General features: G+C 46.4%; 1 protein-coding gene across 1 annotated transcript in view; it reads right to left on the bottom strand.

Moving 5' to 3' along the window:
- Positions 1–15,037, bottom strand: part of VWA7 (von Willebrand factor A domain containing 7) — a 158,392-nt gene extending 143,355 nt beyond the window's left edge. The window contains exon 1 of the mRNA XM_086924649.1: positions 14,862–15,037. The gene's annotated coding sequence lies outside the window, so the exon portion shown is untranslated. The remainder of the gene's footprint in view (positions 1–14,861) is intronic.
- Between the last annotated feature and the right edge of the window lie 242 nt (positions 15,038–15,279).

The following is a 15,279-nucleotide window of genomic DNA, read 5'->3' as shown; positions in this document are numbered from 1 at the left end:
AAATGACCATTCTTTATTGCATACTCAAAATATCACGACAATCCTCACAACCTGCAAGAAATAGAGTTACCACATCAAAACTTTATTCAAAACAACTAGCTGTCCTCAGGGGCTGGTGGGTGGGTCAAAATTGGCTCTTCGTTCCGTCTCGAGCTCACGTGCAGCGGGGAGGTGCAGCTTCAGAGCACAGGAACAAGAGGATGCTTTCTTGGCTTGTTGCTCCTTTTATCCATCTTCGGGCGGGCGTAAACCCGCCCCCGCCTGCCTCCGAGGGCGTGGCCTGCCGCGTCAGTGTCTAGGACAACCCCCTCCAGGGCGGGAAAAGGCGCGCCCCGGCTACGCCGCTTCGGGCATACCAGCCGAGACTCGCCTCCCGCCCAAGATGGCTTCCCGGGGGGATCGTGGTACTCCACCATACGTTCGGGGGGACCGAATGGTCGCCCCTTTCCATATGGCTGAGATACCCGCCACCCCCTCTCAACACAATCCCCAAGGATGGGAAACCGGAAACGGTTCTGAACTTTTGGAAGGCGGGAGGGAGTGACCCTCCCGGCCGTATTTATTAAAATATGAAACAAAATCAAAAACATTAAAATAACAGTTTCATATTATGTACAATTTCATTTCCACATTACGATGTTTGGCTAACCATAACAGATCTCTAATACAAAGGTTCTCCTAGCCGAACTAACATCCTACAAAACATTTGACTTGAAATTGTACATCCTAACGTTAAGGGCCAACGGCAAGGTCGTAACCGGTGTCAGATCCCTAAACCAGAAATACCCCCCTCACTTGTGAGAGGAGCGACCGCACAGAGGCGTACCTCAAGTGCATCTACCAATTTCCCTTGTACTTGACGGGGGCCCCAATGAACTCGACGCCATTTAACGGTCGTGCGAGGACTCGTGTGAGGTGTCTAAAAGGTAGCGTAAACCCCCTCCCGAACCCCACACAACTTACCCCATCTGCCGTCGCAGATGTCCTGGCCCCGGGAAATTCCCCAGGAGGGCCCGTAGCCCCTCCTATCCAGGAAGGGGCCTTGACCACCTTTCCTTTCCTTCCGGCGGCCTATCCTTAGAAGGGACCGACTCCCCGTTGAGGGGCCAATGGCCACCTCCCCCGAGCGCTCCCATCCGTAATGGGTGACGCCCCCCCATAGGGATCTTCCAATTACTGCTCACTGATCATGACCTTACCGCCACAGGCCGGATAGTTGACCGGCTATCCGGACCCCCCACAACAACTCCTGCCTAAAGGTCATGTTTTAAACTCTTTAGCCAAGCTATGAGGTCTCCTATGAGTAACTCATTCCCCACCCGGGACAAATGGACCCCATCTTCCAGATACATACTGTCCCCCTTGATACAACCATGCGGAATAGAATGCAGTGTACTTGAACGAAACAATCTACCCAATTTGTTATTTACTTTCTTCACTGAGTGATTCAGAGCAGAAACCGAATTCGCCCCCCGCCACACTTTCCGTGGAATCATATGGGACCATGCAATTGTGCACCCTGGAACTCTTCTCGCCAACCAACTTACTGTGGAGAGTATTGCCTCGAGAAGAAGTCGTCTACCAGTGGCCACCAAATCGTTGCCCCCAAGATGGACTATGATTATAGACGGCGGTGACCTCGTCCGCCCTAACAAACCCTCTAAAAAGGATTGAAACTGGTCAATACAGAGCCCGCCCCTTCCGTGGAAGGTCACCCTGTACCCGTATTCCCCAGCCATGTGAATCATGTCACCTGCTTTGAATACGTCCGCGGCACGCCTCACGTATGAGTGGCCCACGACCCACACCTCTCTTTCCGCAGCCGGTGATGTCTGACCGCTGGTTCCCAGGTGTCGGGTCGACTGCACAGTACGCCCGTCTCGTAAGCTTGCGAAACTGAAAACCAAACAAAAACAAGAAGCGTGAGTACATCATTACAGCTTCACAACATGTGCAACCGCACATACCTTTTGTAACAATTCGAGGACCAACGCCCCAAACGTTTCACTTTTTCCACACTCAGACCCCTGGCTGTAGCCTCAGTAGCAGCCCCTATCCGAAAGGAATGGGTCCCGAACTCGCCGGGGTTCAAGCCCGCGGCCGAAATTGACATCGCAAGCACCCGCTGGAACTGAAACCTCGTCAGTGGGGTGGCGTCAGCGTGTCTCAACAAGGTCCCCCCCCATGATGCCACCCTCTGCGCCAAATATTCCTCTACGCACACAACAGGGCACATGGGAGACCCGGGAATCCTATGCATGACTATGCAATCCCCCATCGCACCCTGATCGGTCTTGGACCTGACAAACGAGACAGTCATCGTCTCCACCTTAACCTGAATGTGCTCTCGGCACAGTCCCCCCATCGCATCCTGCTTGTTCTTCGCCACCAGTTCGCTTACCCGCATAGCCCCATGGAATGCTAGCGCAAAAGCGGCTCAGAATAACACTGTTTCATACTGGGATGAACATGTCGCAGGGAGTACAGAAAATAACAGGGCCAATCTATCCAGACCTATCGGGTGTCTCTCATCTACTCTGCGACCCTCTAGGCGTTGCCACCCACGTAGCGCTTTCTGTACCACGAAAGACGCAGTCGGGTCCTGGATCCCATGAGCCCTTGCCATAAAGGAAATGGCGGCCCGATGCCTCTGGGCCGTAGCTACTGATTTGCCTGCCTGATGTAAAGACAGCAAAAATTTTACGACAAGCTCCTCCTGGCCCCAAAGCTCCCCCCTAGCAGAACCCAAAAAGGACCAATAAGAACGAAACGCCCCTTCATATGCCTTCCTTGTCCTGGGTGCTAAACTCTCTCCCACGAGGTTTTGTAGTTCGGGGCACCGAGAGACCAGAGAGCTTCGGGAAAGGGTGCCGCCACCGGGTCCGCTGTGAGCAGAAAACCCCAGAAGGCCTGCATACGGAAACGAGAAAGCGCATCAGCCGCTTGATTCAACACCCCCGGGACATGTCGCGCCCTAAAGAGCACATTCAACTGCATACACGATAACACAATTTCCTTGAGCAGTCTCAGAATCCATTTGCAACGCGCTGCCTGACTATTGATACACTCAACCACGGTCATGTTATCAGACCAGAACACCACAGAGTGATCCCGGAACCCCTCAGGCCATGTTTTCAGGGCCACCAAAATAGGGAAGAGTTCGAGAAAAGCAATGTTACTCGTCAGCCCGCACTCATGCCACCAAAACGGCCATTTTTGAGCCGACCATTGTGTACCAAATATGGCACCAAAACCTACACTCCCTGCCGAATCTGTCCAAAGCCCCAGCTCCTCGGAGGACACCGCCTGTTTGTTCCAGACAATTCGACCATTGAAATCCGCCAAAAATGCCAACCAAATGCGCATGTCTTGGCGAACCTCTGCCGAGAGCCTCGTGCGGTGATGTCCTTCCTTCAGGCCGACCATGGCTTGTGCAATCGAGCGGGAAAAGGGGCGTGCCATTGGCATTACTCTCAGGGCAAAATTCAACTGACCCACCACCCGTTGCAATTGATGCAGGTTTACTTAGTCGCCCGAATACATGTTTCAAGGGATGTCATGAATTTTAACACTTTTTCCCTGGGTAATCTAAAACAACCTTCTTCCGAGTCGAGCTCGATCCCCAGAAACTCGAGCAAGGTTGAGGGACCCACAGTCTTACCTGGCGCCAATGGCACACCGAATTGATTCATTAAGACATAAAAATTCATGTAATGCCTGTCCACACTCAGTATCCCCGGCTGCCCCCAAAAACAGAAAGTCATCGAGATAATGCATAACATGCTGAAAACCCGTCTTCCTTGTGAATACCCATTGCAGAAAACAACTGAACTTTTCAAAATAGGCACAGGATATCGAGCACCCCATTGGCATACATCTATCCATGTAATAGCGACCCTGAAACATAAAGCCAAGGAGACGCTGATCGTCTGGGTGTACCGGGAGCAACCGGAACGCTGACTCGATGTCTGATTTTGCCATCAGCGCCCCGGGCCCCAGGCGATTCAACATGGCAACGGCCCCATCGAAAGATGCGTACCGCACCGAACACACTTCCGGGTCTATCGCTTCATTCACGGAAAGACCACGTGGGGCTGACAAGTTATGTATCAGCCGGAACTCACCCGGGTCCTTCTTGGGGACCACCCCTAGAGGGGAACAAACAAAGTTAGCAACCGGTGGCAAATCAAATGGACAGGCGACACGACCTCGAGTCACCTCCTTACCAATCTTTACCTGTACCACCGCCGTATGCTGCAAGACCGACAGTTGATTCTTACAGTTTGCTACACCCTGAAAATCCCCCACTGGGATGCGGAAACCATATGAAAACCCGTCTCGCAACACCCCAGCGGAAGCATGATCCGGGTATTCGCTGAGCCAAGGAATCATTGCCATGGTATCAATCGGAGTAGGTAAAGGTGCCCCTCGGACTATTTCAGACCTGTTTGGCGCTTCCCCTACCACCGTTATCACCCGTTTTGGCTCTGCACATGGACTCAGGATGGGATGGCTGCCCACACCCCCCACATTCATGTCTGAACTTGCATGACCCCTGGGGCCTCGTACATTTTCCCCTGTTAAAATTCCAACAAATCCCCTTTTTACCTGTGTTGCCACTCGGCTTCGAGTGGTACTCGTTACCTGCACCCGTCCGAAAGGGTGTCCCAGAGTATTGGCGGGAAGATTCACCCCCGTTACTCCCTGACAGTGGCACTTTTAACATTCCTGAACTCTCCATTTTTTGCCATGAAACGGAGTCGTAACAATCCCAAGTCAGAACTGGGTCGTGCTCCTTAGCTTTTCTAAAAATATTGTCATAACAGAACCACTGATTGCCCCCGTACGATACGGCATACTCCATGATACGTGACTGATAAATAGGCAACTCGGTCAGCAACTCGGGCCTGCGCTCGCCCATGATGGAGGTAAAAATGCCCCACGCTCTGCCCCAAGTACCTATGTTTTCATCAACCTTAAAGGCGGCCATTTTTGCACGCCAAACACTCGGATGCATGAGCTCCTTTTGGCTCTTAACATGCTCCATCTCGTAATGGTCGGTAAGCAAAGAAAAAATGTTCACATACTTATTCGCCCAAATCTTTTCCTTAATTTCCAGTGGAACATGCTGAGCCACCTTCTCCCTTCGAGAAGGTACAGACCCCTCCCCCGCAATCGGCAATGGCCGCTTACCTGAACCAGATGCTGCATTTGCCGCCGAACTTGGGCCTGTTGCATTTTCCGCCGCCGGAACTGGCGGGGTAACAGGAGATGGTGCCTTCGCAGCCTCTCTAGAATCCCGCAGTTGTCTCATTACTGCCCGGGCGTCGTCAGCGGTGGTGCCCTCGCTATCTTTTCCCAACCACGCTGCCAATTGTGCCGCTAACTCGGGAGGCATATCTTCCCCGGTCACGGGGGTGACCACTACGGGGATCGGATGCCCCTCCTTCGGAACCGGGGTTGGCTCCTCAAGTGGGGTATCGGGAACCGGGGTTTCCCCCCCAAGTGCCCCCCTTCTGGACCTCTTGCCTCTCCCACCAGGGACTACTCCTGGCAAAGCTCGCTTCGGTCCTCCTTCCCCGTTCTTAGCCGCCATCTGCTTCTTCAAATCGGCTACCTCCTTTATGAGCATGCGGAGCATCTGATCGGTACCGACCCGCTTTCCGACTTTCTTGCCTGGCATTCTCAAACGAGATATCTGTAAGACAAAAAGAAAGATTACAACGCTCAAAATTGGCTCTTCGTTCCGTCTCGAGCTCACGTGCAGCGGGGAGGTGCAGCTTCAGAGCACAGGAACAAGAGGATGCTTTCTTGGCTTGTTGCTCCTTTTATCCGTCTTCGGGCGGGCGTAAACCCGCCCCCGCCTGCCTCCGAGGGCGTGGCCTGCCGCGTCAGTGTCTAGGACAACCCCCTCCAGGGCGGGAAAAGGCGCGCCCCGGCTACGCCGCTTCGGGCATACCAGCCGAGACTCGCCTCCCGCCCAAGATGGCTTCCCGGGGGGATCGTGGTACTCCACCATACGTTCGGGGGGACCGAATGGTCGCCCCTTTCCATTAGCAGTCCAGAACAATGCGTGAACAGTTCATAATAATAAATGAAGTCAATTACAATGTATTAACAGACCATGAGTCCATAGCAATGCATTAACAGTCCCTCACAATGCATTAACAGTCCATGACAAAACATAAGTCCAGCACAATGCATTAACAGTCCATCACAATGCATTAACAGTTCATGACATTGCATTAACAGTCCAGGACAACTCATTAATAGTCCATGACAATGCACTAAAAGCCGATCACAATGCATTAGCAGTCCGCAACAACGTATTAGCAGTCCATGACAATGCATTAAAAGTCCAGCACAATTCATTAACAGTGCATGACAATGCATTAACAGCCCATTACAATACATTAACAGTCCAGGACAATGCATTAATAGTCCATCACAATGCATTAACAGTCGATCACAGTGCATTAGCAGTCCAGGACAATGCATTAGCAGTCCATGACAATACATTAAAAGTCCAGCACAAGTCATTAACAGTGCATGACAATTCATTAACAGCCTATTGCAATGCATTACCAATCTAGGACAATGCATTAATAGTCCATCATAATGCATTAATAGTCCAGGACAATGCATTAACAGTTCATCACAATGCATTAGCAGTCCAGAACGATGCATTAACAGTCCAGGATAATGCATTAATAGTCTATCATAATGAATTAACAGTCCAGGACAATGCATTAACAATCCATCACAATGCAATAACAGTCCAGGACAATATATTAACAGTCCATGACAATGCATTAACAGTCCAGGACAATGCATTAACAGTCCATCATAATGCATTAACAGACCAGGACAATGCATTAACAGTCCATCACAATGCATTATTAGTCCATCACAAGGCATTAACCGTTCATCACGATGCATTTGAAGTCCATGTCACTGCATTAACAGTCCAGGACAATGCATTAACAGTCCAGGTTAGTGCATTAATAGTCCATCATAATGCATGAACTGTCCAGGACATTGCATTGACAGTCCATCACAATGTATTAACAATCCATGAAAATGCATTAACAGTCTAGGAAAATACATTAGTCCAGCACAATGCATTAACAGTCCATCACAATGCATTAACAGTTCATGACATTGCATTAACAGTCCAGGACACCTCATTGATAGTCCATGACAATGCACTAAAAGTCAATCACAATGCATTAGCAGTCCGTAACAACGTATTAGCAGTCCATGATAATGCATTAAAAGTCCAGCACAATTCTTTTACAGTGCATTACAATGCATTAACATGCCAGGACAATGCATCAATAGTCCATCATAATGCATTAACAGTCCAGGGTAATGCATTACAGTCCATCACAATGCATTAATAGGCCATCACAAGGCATTAACAGTTCATCACAATGCATTAGCAGTCCATGTCACTGCATTAACTGTCCAGGACCATGCATTAACAGTTCAGGACAATGCATTATTATTCCATCATACTGTATTAACAGTCCAGGACAATGCACTTACATTTCATCACAATGCATTAACAGTCCATGACAATGCATTAACAGTCCAGGGCAATGTATTAACAATTCAGGACAATGCATTAACAGTCCATCACAATGCATTAACAGTTCATAAAAACAAATTAACAGTCCATTACAATGCATTAACAGTCCATGAGTCCATGACAATGCATTAACAGTCCTTCACAATGCATTAACAGTCCCTTACAATGCATTAACAGGACATTGCAATGCATTAACAGCCTAGGACAATGCATTAATAGTCCATCATAATGCATTAATAGTCCAGGACAATGCATTAACAGTCCATCACAATGCATAGAGTGGTGTGGCTCACTGGTTAGAGGCGGCAGAAACCGTAAGCAGAGAACGGCCCGGGACCAGGGTTCAATTCCCGACACAGCAGGGTCGTGGACCAGGGTCAAACAGACTCGATAATTCTCGCCTCGGTGCCTACTCTAACCAGGGAACACACTCTGCAACTCTGTCCAGTAAGGTTGCCTCATCTCTACAACGGCCCCCCACAGATGCCGGGGATGCCTGGTTTCACATTGGAGATACCCGGAAAGGGACCATCTCACCGGGAAAACCAGGACAGGTTCCCCAGCGGTCTTCAGCGCCAGGATACTCCTTGGAGTCACAGTGTGCTTTAAAAGTACACCCACATTTACATTTACATTAACAGTTCATCACAATGCATAAGCAGTCCAGAACAATGCATTAACAGTCAAGGAGAATGTATTAATAGTCTATCATAATGGATTAACAATCCATCACAATGCATTAATAGTCCAGGACAATACATTTACAGTCCATGACAATGCATTAACAGTCCAGGACAATGCATTAACAGTCCGTCATAATGCATTAACAGTCCAGGACAATGCATTAACAGTCCATCACAATGCATTATTAGTCCATCACAAGGCATTAACTGTTCATCACAATGCATTAACAGTTCATAACAAAGAATTAACAGTCCATGACAATGCCTTAACAGTCCATGAGTCCATGACAATGCATTCACAGTCCATCACAATGCATTAACAGTCCTTCACAATGCATTAACAGTCCATGACAATGCGTTAACAGTCCATGACAATGCGTTAACAGTCCATGACAATGCATTAACAGTCCATGACAATGCATTAGTCCAGCACAATGCATTAACAGTATATCACAATACATTAACAATTCATGACAATGCATTAACAGTCCATGTCAATACATTAAATGTCCAGCACAAGTCATTAACAGTGCATGGCAATGCATTAACAGCCCATTGTAATGCATTAACAGTCTAGGACAATGCATTAATAGTCCATCGTAATGCATTAACCCCTTCCATGCTCATGACGAGCTCAGCTAGTCATGAGTCACAGTGGATCTGTGCTCATTACGAGCAGAGCTCATCATAACCACCGCGCCCGCCCACGCGCTGCCAATTTTCCGCCTGTGCGTGAGAATTAAAGAGTGGGCGGGTCTGTGTCAAGTTTAGCTCATCATGAGCACTTGTTCACTGTGAGTCATGACGAGGTGAGCTCATCATGAGCACAGCTGGGCCACGGACCCCCAGCAACATGGGGGAATTACCCCAGCTGCCAAGGGGTTAATAGTCAAGGACAATGCATTAACAATCCATCACAATGCATTAATAGTCCAGGACAATACATTTACAGTCCATGACAATGCATTAACAGTCCAGGACAATGCATTAACAGTCCATCATAATGCATTAACAGTCCAGGACAATGCATTAACAGTCCATCACAATGCATTATTAGTCCATCACAAGGCATTAACTGTTCATCACAATGCATTAGCAGTCCATGTCACTGCATTAACAGTCCAGGACAAAGCATTAACAGTCCAGGACAGTGCATTAACAGTCCATCATAATGCATGAACTGTCCGGGACATTGCATTGACAGTCCATCACAATGTAATAACAATCCATGACAATGCATTAACTGTCCAGGACAATACATCAGTCCAGCACAATGCATTAACAGTCAATCACAATGCATTATTAGTCCATCACAAGGCATTAACTGTTCATCACAATGCATTAGCAGTCCATGTCACTGCATTAACAGTCCAGGACAAAGCATTAACAGTCCAGGACAGTGCATTAATAGTCCATCATAATGCATGAACTGTCCAGGACATTGCATTGACAGTCCATCACAATGTAATAACATTCCATGACAATGCATTAACTGTCCAGGACAATACATCAGTCCAGCACAATGCATTAACAGTCAATCACAATGCATTAACAGTTCATGACATTGCATTAACAGTCCATGATAATCCATTAAAAGTCAATCACAATGCATTAGCAGTCCGCAACAACGTATTAGCAGTCCATGACAATGCATTAAAAGTCCAGCACAATTCATTAACAGTGCATGACAATGCATTAACAGCCAATTACAATGCATTAACAGTCCAGGACAATGCACTAACAGTCCATCACAATGCATTAACAGTGCATGGCAATGCATTAACAGTCCAGGACAATGTATTAACAATCCAGGACAATGCATTAACAGTCCATCACAATGCATTAACAGTTCATAACAACAAATTATCAGTCCATTACAATGCATTAACAGTCCATGAGTCCATGACAATGCATTACCAGACCACCACAATGCATTTACAGTCCCTTACAATGCATTAACAGTCCATGACAATGCGTTAACAGTCCATGTCACTGCATTAACAGTCCAGGACCATGCATTAACAGTTCATGACAATGCATTAACAGTCAAGGACAATGTATTAACAGTCCAGGACAATGCATTAACAGTCCATCACAATGCATTACCAGTTCATCACAATGCATTAACAGTTCATGACAATGCATTAACACTCCAGGACAACACATTAATAGTCCATCACAATGCATTAACAGTCGATCACAGTGCATTAGCAGTCTAGAACAATTAACAGTCAAAGACAATGCATTAATAATCCATCATAATGCATTTACAATCCAGGACAATGCATTAACAGTCCATCACAATGCATTAACAGTCCAGGGCAATATATTAACAGTCCATGAGAATACATTAACAGTCCAGGGCAAGGCATTAACAGTCCAGGACAATGCATTACTAGTACATCCTAATGCAATAACAATCCAGGACAATGCATTAATAGTCCATCATAATGCATTAACAGTCCAGGACAATGCATTAACAGCACATCACAATGCATTAATAGTCCATCACAAGGCATTGACAGTTCATCATAATGCATTAGCAGTTCATGTCACTGCATTAACAGTCCAGGACAAGGCATTAATAGTCCATCATAATGAATAAACAGTCCAGGACAATGCATTGACAGTCCATCATAATGCATTAACAATCCATGACAATGCATGAAAAGTCCAGGACAATGCAGTAATCGTCCACCATAATGCATTAACAGTCCAGGACAATGCATTACCAGTCCATCACAATGCATTAACAGATCATCACAATGCATCAGCAGTCCAGGACAATGCATTACCAGTCCAGGACAATGCATTAATAGTCCATCATAATGCATTAACAGTCCAGGACAATGCATTAACAGTCCATCACAATGCATTAACCTTCCAGGACAATACATTACCAGTCCATGACAATTTGTTAACAGTCTATCACAATGCATTAACAGTCCATGACAATGCATTAGTCGAGCACAATGCATTAACAGTCCTTCACAATACATTAACAGTTCATGACAATGCATTAACAGTCCTTCACAATACATTAACAGTTCATGACAATGCATTAACACTGCAGGACAACACATCAATAGTCTATCACAATGCATTGACAGTCGATCACAGTGCATTAGCAGTCCAGGACAATGCATTAGCAGTCCATGACAATACATTAAACGTCCAGCGCAGTTCATTAACAGTGCATGACAATGCATTAACAGCCCATTGCAATGCTTTACCAGTCGACGACAATGCATTAACAGTACACCACAATGCATTAACAGTTCATCACAATGTATTAAAGTCCAGGACCATGCATTAATAGTCCATCATATGCATTAGCAGTGCATGACAATGCATTAACAGCCCATTGCAATGCATTACCATCCCAGGACAATGGATTAAAAGTCCATCACAATGCATTAGGAGTCCAGGACAATGCATTAATAGTCCATCATATGCATTACCAGTCCAGGACAATGTATTAACAGTCCATCACAATGCAATTACCAGTCCATGTCACTACTTTAGCAGTCCATGTCACTGCATCATCAGTCCAGGACCATGCATTAACAGTCCAGGACAATGCATTATTAAGTCCATCCTAATGCATTAACAGTCCAGGACTATGCATTACCAGTTCATAACAACAAATTAACAGTCCAATACAATGCATTAACAGTCCATGAGTCCATGACAATGCATTAACAGTCCATCTCAATGCTTTAACACTCCCTCACAATGCATTAACAGTCCATGACAATGTGTTAACAGTCCATGACAATGTGTTAATGGTCCATCACAATGCATTAACAGTTCATAACAAAGAATTAACAGTCCATGACAATGCCTTAACAGTCCATGAGTCCATGACAATGCATTCACAGTCCATCACAATGCATTAACAGTCCTTCACAATGCATTAACAGTCCATGACAATGCGTTAACAGTCCATGACAATGCGTTAACAGTCCATGACAATGCATTAACAGTCCATGACAATGCATTAGTCCAGCACAATGCATTAACAGTATATCACAATACATTAACAATTCATGACAATGCATTAACAGTCCATGTCAATACATTAAATGTCCAGCACAAGTCATTAACAGTGCATGGCAATGCATTAACAGCCCATTGTAATGCATTAACAGTCTAGGACAATGCATTAATAGTCCATCGTAATGCATTAACCCCTTCCATGCTCATGACGAGCTCAGCTAGTCATGAGTCACAGTGGATCTGTGCTCATTACGAGCAGAGCTCATCATAACCACCGCACCCGCCCACGCGCTGCCAATTTTCCGCCTGTGCGTGAGAATTAAAGAGTGGGCGGGTCTGTGTCAAGTTTAGCTCGTCATGAGCACTTGTTCACTGTGAGTCATGACGAGGTGAGCTCATCATGAGCACAGCTGGGCCACGGACCCCCAGCAACATGGGGGAATTACCCCAGCTGCCAAGGGGTTAATAGTCAAGGACAATGCATTAACAGTCCATCACAATGCATTACCAGTTCATCACAATGCATTAACAGTCCAGGACAATGCATTAATAGTCCATCATAATGTGTTAACAGTCCAGGACAATGCATTAAAAGACCATCACAATACATTAACTGTCCAGGACAATTCAGTAACAGTCCAGGACAATGCATTAACAGTCCAGGACAATGCATTAACAGTCCAGGGCAATCATTACTAGTACATCATAATGCATGAACAATCCAGGACAATGCATTAATAGTCCATCATAATGCATTAACAGTCCAGGACATTGCATTAACAGTCCATCACAATGCATTAATAGTCCATCACAAGGCATTAACAGTTAATCACAATGCATTAACAGTCCATGTCACTGCATTAACAGTCCAGGACAATGCATTGACAGTCCAGGACAATGCATTATTAGTCCGTCATAATACATGAACAGTCTGGGACAATACATTGACAGTCCATCATAATGCATTACCAATCCATGACAATGCATTAACAGTCCAGGACAATGCATTAATAGTCCATCATAATGCATTAACAGTCCAGGACAATGCATTACCAGTCCATCACAATGCATTAACAGTTCATCACAATGCATTAGCAGTCCAGGACAATGCATTATTCGTCCATCATAATGCATTACCAGTCCAGGACAATGCATTACCAGTCCATGACAATACATTAACAGTCCATGACAATGCATTAGTCCAGCACAATGCATTAACAGTTCATGACAATGAATTAGCACTCCAAGCAACACATTGTTAGTCCATCACAATGCATTAACAGTCGATTACAGTGCAATAGCAGTCCAGGACAACGCATTAGCAGTCCATGACAATACATTAAAAGTCCAGCACAATTCATTAACAGTGCATGACAATGCATTAACAGCCCTTTGCAATGCATTACCAGTCCAGGAAAATGCATTAATAGTCCATCATAATTTATTAACAGTCCATCACAATGCGTTAAAAGTTCATCACGATGCATTATCAGTCCAGGGCAATGCATTAACAGTCCATCACAGTGCATTACCTGTTCATCACAATGCATTAGCAGCCCAGGACAATGCATTAACAGTCCATGACAATGCATTAACAGTCCAGGACAATGCATTACTAGTACATCATAATGCACTAACAATCCAGGACAGTGCATTAACAGTCCAGGACAATGCATTAACAGTCCAGGACAATGCATTAACAGTCCAGGACAATGCATTAACAGTCCAGGACAATGCATTAACAGTCCAGGACAATGCATTAACAGTCCATAACCAGCTCCCGCTCCTGCTTCTCATTGAGTGTGTGCTTGTCTTAGACCCTGTACAGGGCTCTACTGCCTTTTAGCTAAGTTCACGCTATAGAAATAATATATACATATGTGCATTAATTAATGCGTTTGGCAATGTGGTCAGCATGATGTGTACATAACTCGGGGGCATAGCTTCGGGGGGGGGGGGGTGTTTGGGGTGTTACACCTCCTGATAAAAGAAGTCGAACTATTTTCTTAATACAAAGACTACTACAACGACATGCGCCAGTAAGCCAGTGTAATGTACGTACCCACATTACACACACACACACACACATACACACATATTGCATGGGGTGAGGGTGCGGATCACGAGAGACAAATGAGTTATGTTTTCCATATTATATGTGAAAACCTACTTCCGTGCGCTCTCCCTGAGCTGCAACCTGAAATGTACTCGAAATACGCCATTGCTGTGAAATAAAATACAATAAATAATTTATGAGTATGACGTCATCCCCATGAATTACGGTTTTATAACCCTCTTCGCCGTCCACCAACAACAGCCGAACATGCGATGTGTGTGTACACGTGCACGGCTGACAGGTGCGCCCACTGCAGACATCTGTCTGGACTGTGAGGGTCACGTTTGAATTCAGACCGCATGACTCAGCCTTTCACCCTTCCGAGGTTAATAAAAGGAGTACCGTGGGCCGGGGGTGAGAAGAGCAGCTCCCAGCAGAGAAGGCGGTTCACTCCGGCGATTGGGCTGCTCTCGGTGCATACGTGCGCACGTGTATATGTGTGTATATATTTACATATATGTAGAGAGAGTACCTCATGCGGCCGGCGTCGCGTGTTTCCTCGCCGATCGGCGGTTCCGTTGTTGGGGGGGTGGGTGGCACCCCGGACCAAGGCGCACCCTCAAACCTTCGGATAGAAGCCGCGCCTCGGACTCTAGCGCTGTAGCGACTCACGAGGAGCTTATCTCCCGCGTCAGCCGCCCGGGCTGGGGCTTTCTGACGGGTTTTCAGTTTTATCAGTCGGGCGTGAGCGAATTCTAAAAAGCCTCGGGAGAGAGAGGGCGGAGGTTACCGGGGGTGGGGGCCACCACTCTCTCCCCTCCAAGCGCCTCAGCGCTTGTTATTGTGACAGACTGAAGTCAGTCGCCGGGGGGCTGAACTTGACGGATGCTTTAGCGTGCTTGGTAAGAACAATGGGTCACCAAGCGCTGTACAAAAATACTGAATAAAAG

Source organism: Lissotriton vulgaris, chromosome 5, assembly GCF_964263255.1.
Source record: "Lissotriton vulgaris chromosome 5, aLisVul1.2, whole genome shotgun sequence".
NCBI lineage: Eukaryota > Metazoa > Chordata > Amphibia > Caudata > Salamandridae > Lissotriton > Lissotriton vulgaris.
The sequence above is the reverse complement of the archived record's forward strand: the minus strand, read 5'-3'. Positions and strand labels throughout refer to the sequence as shown.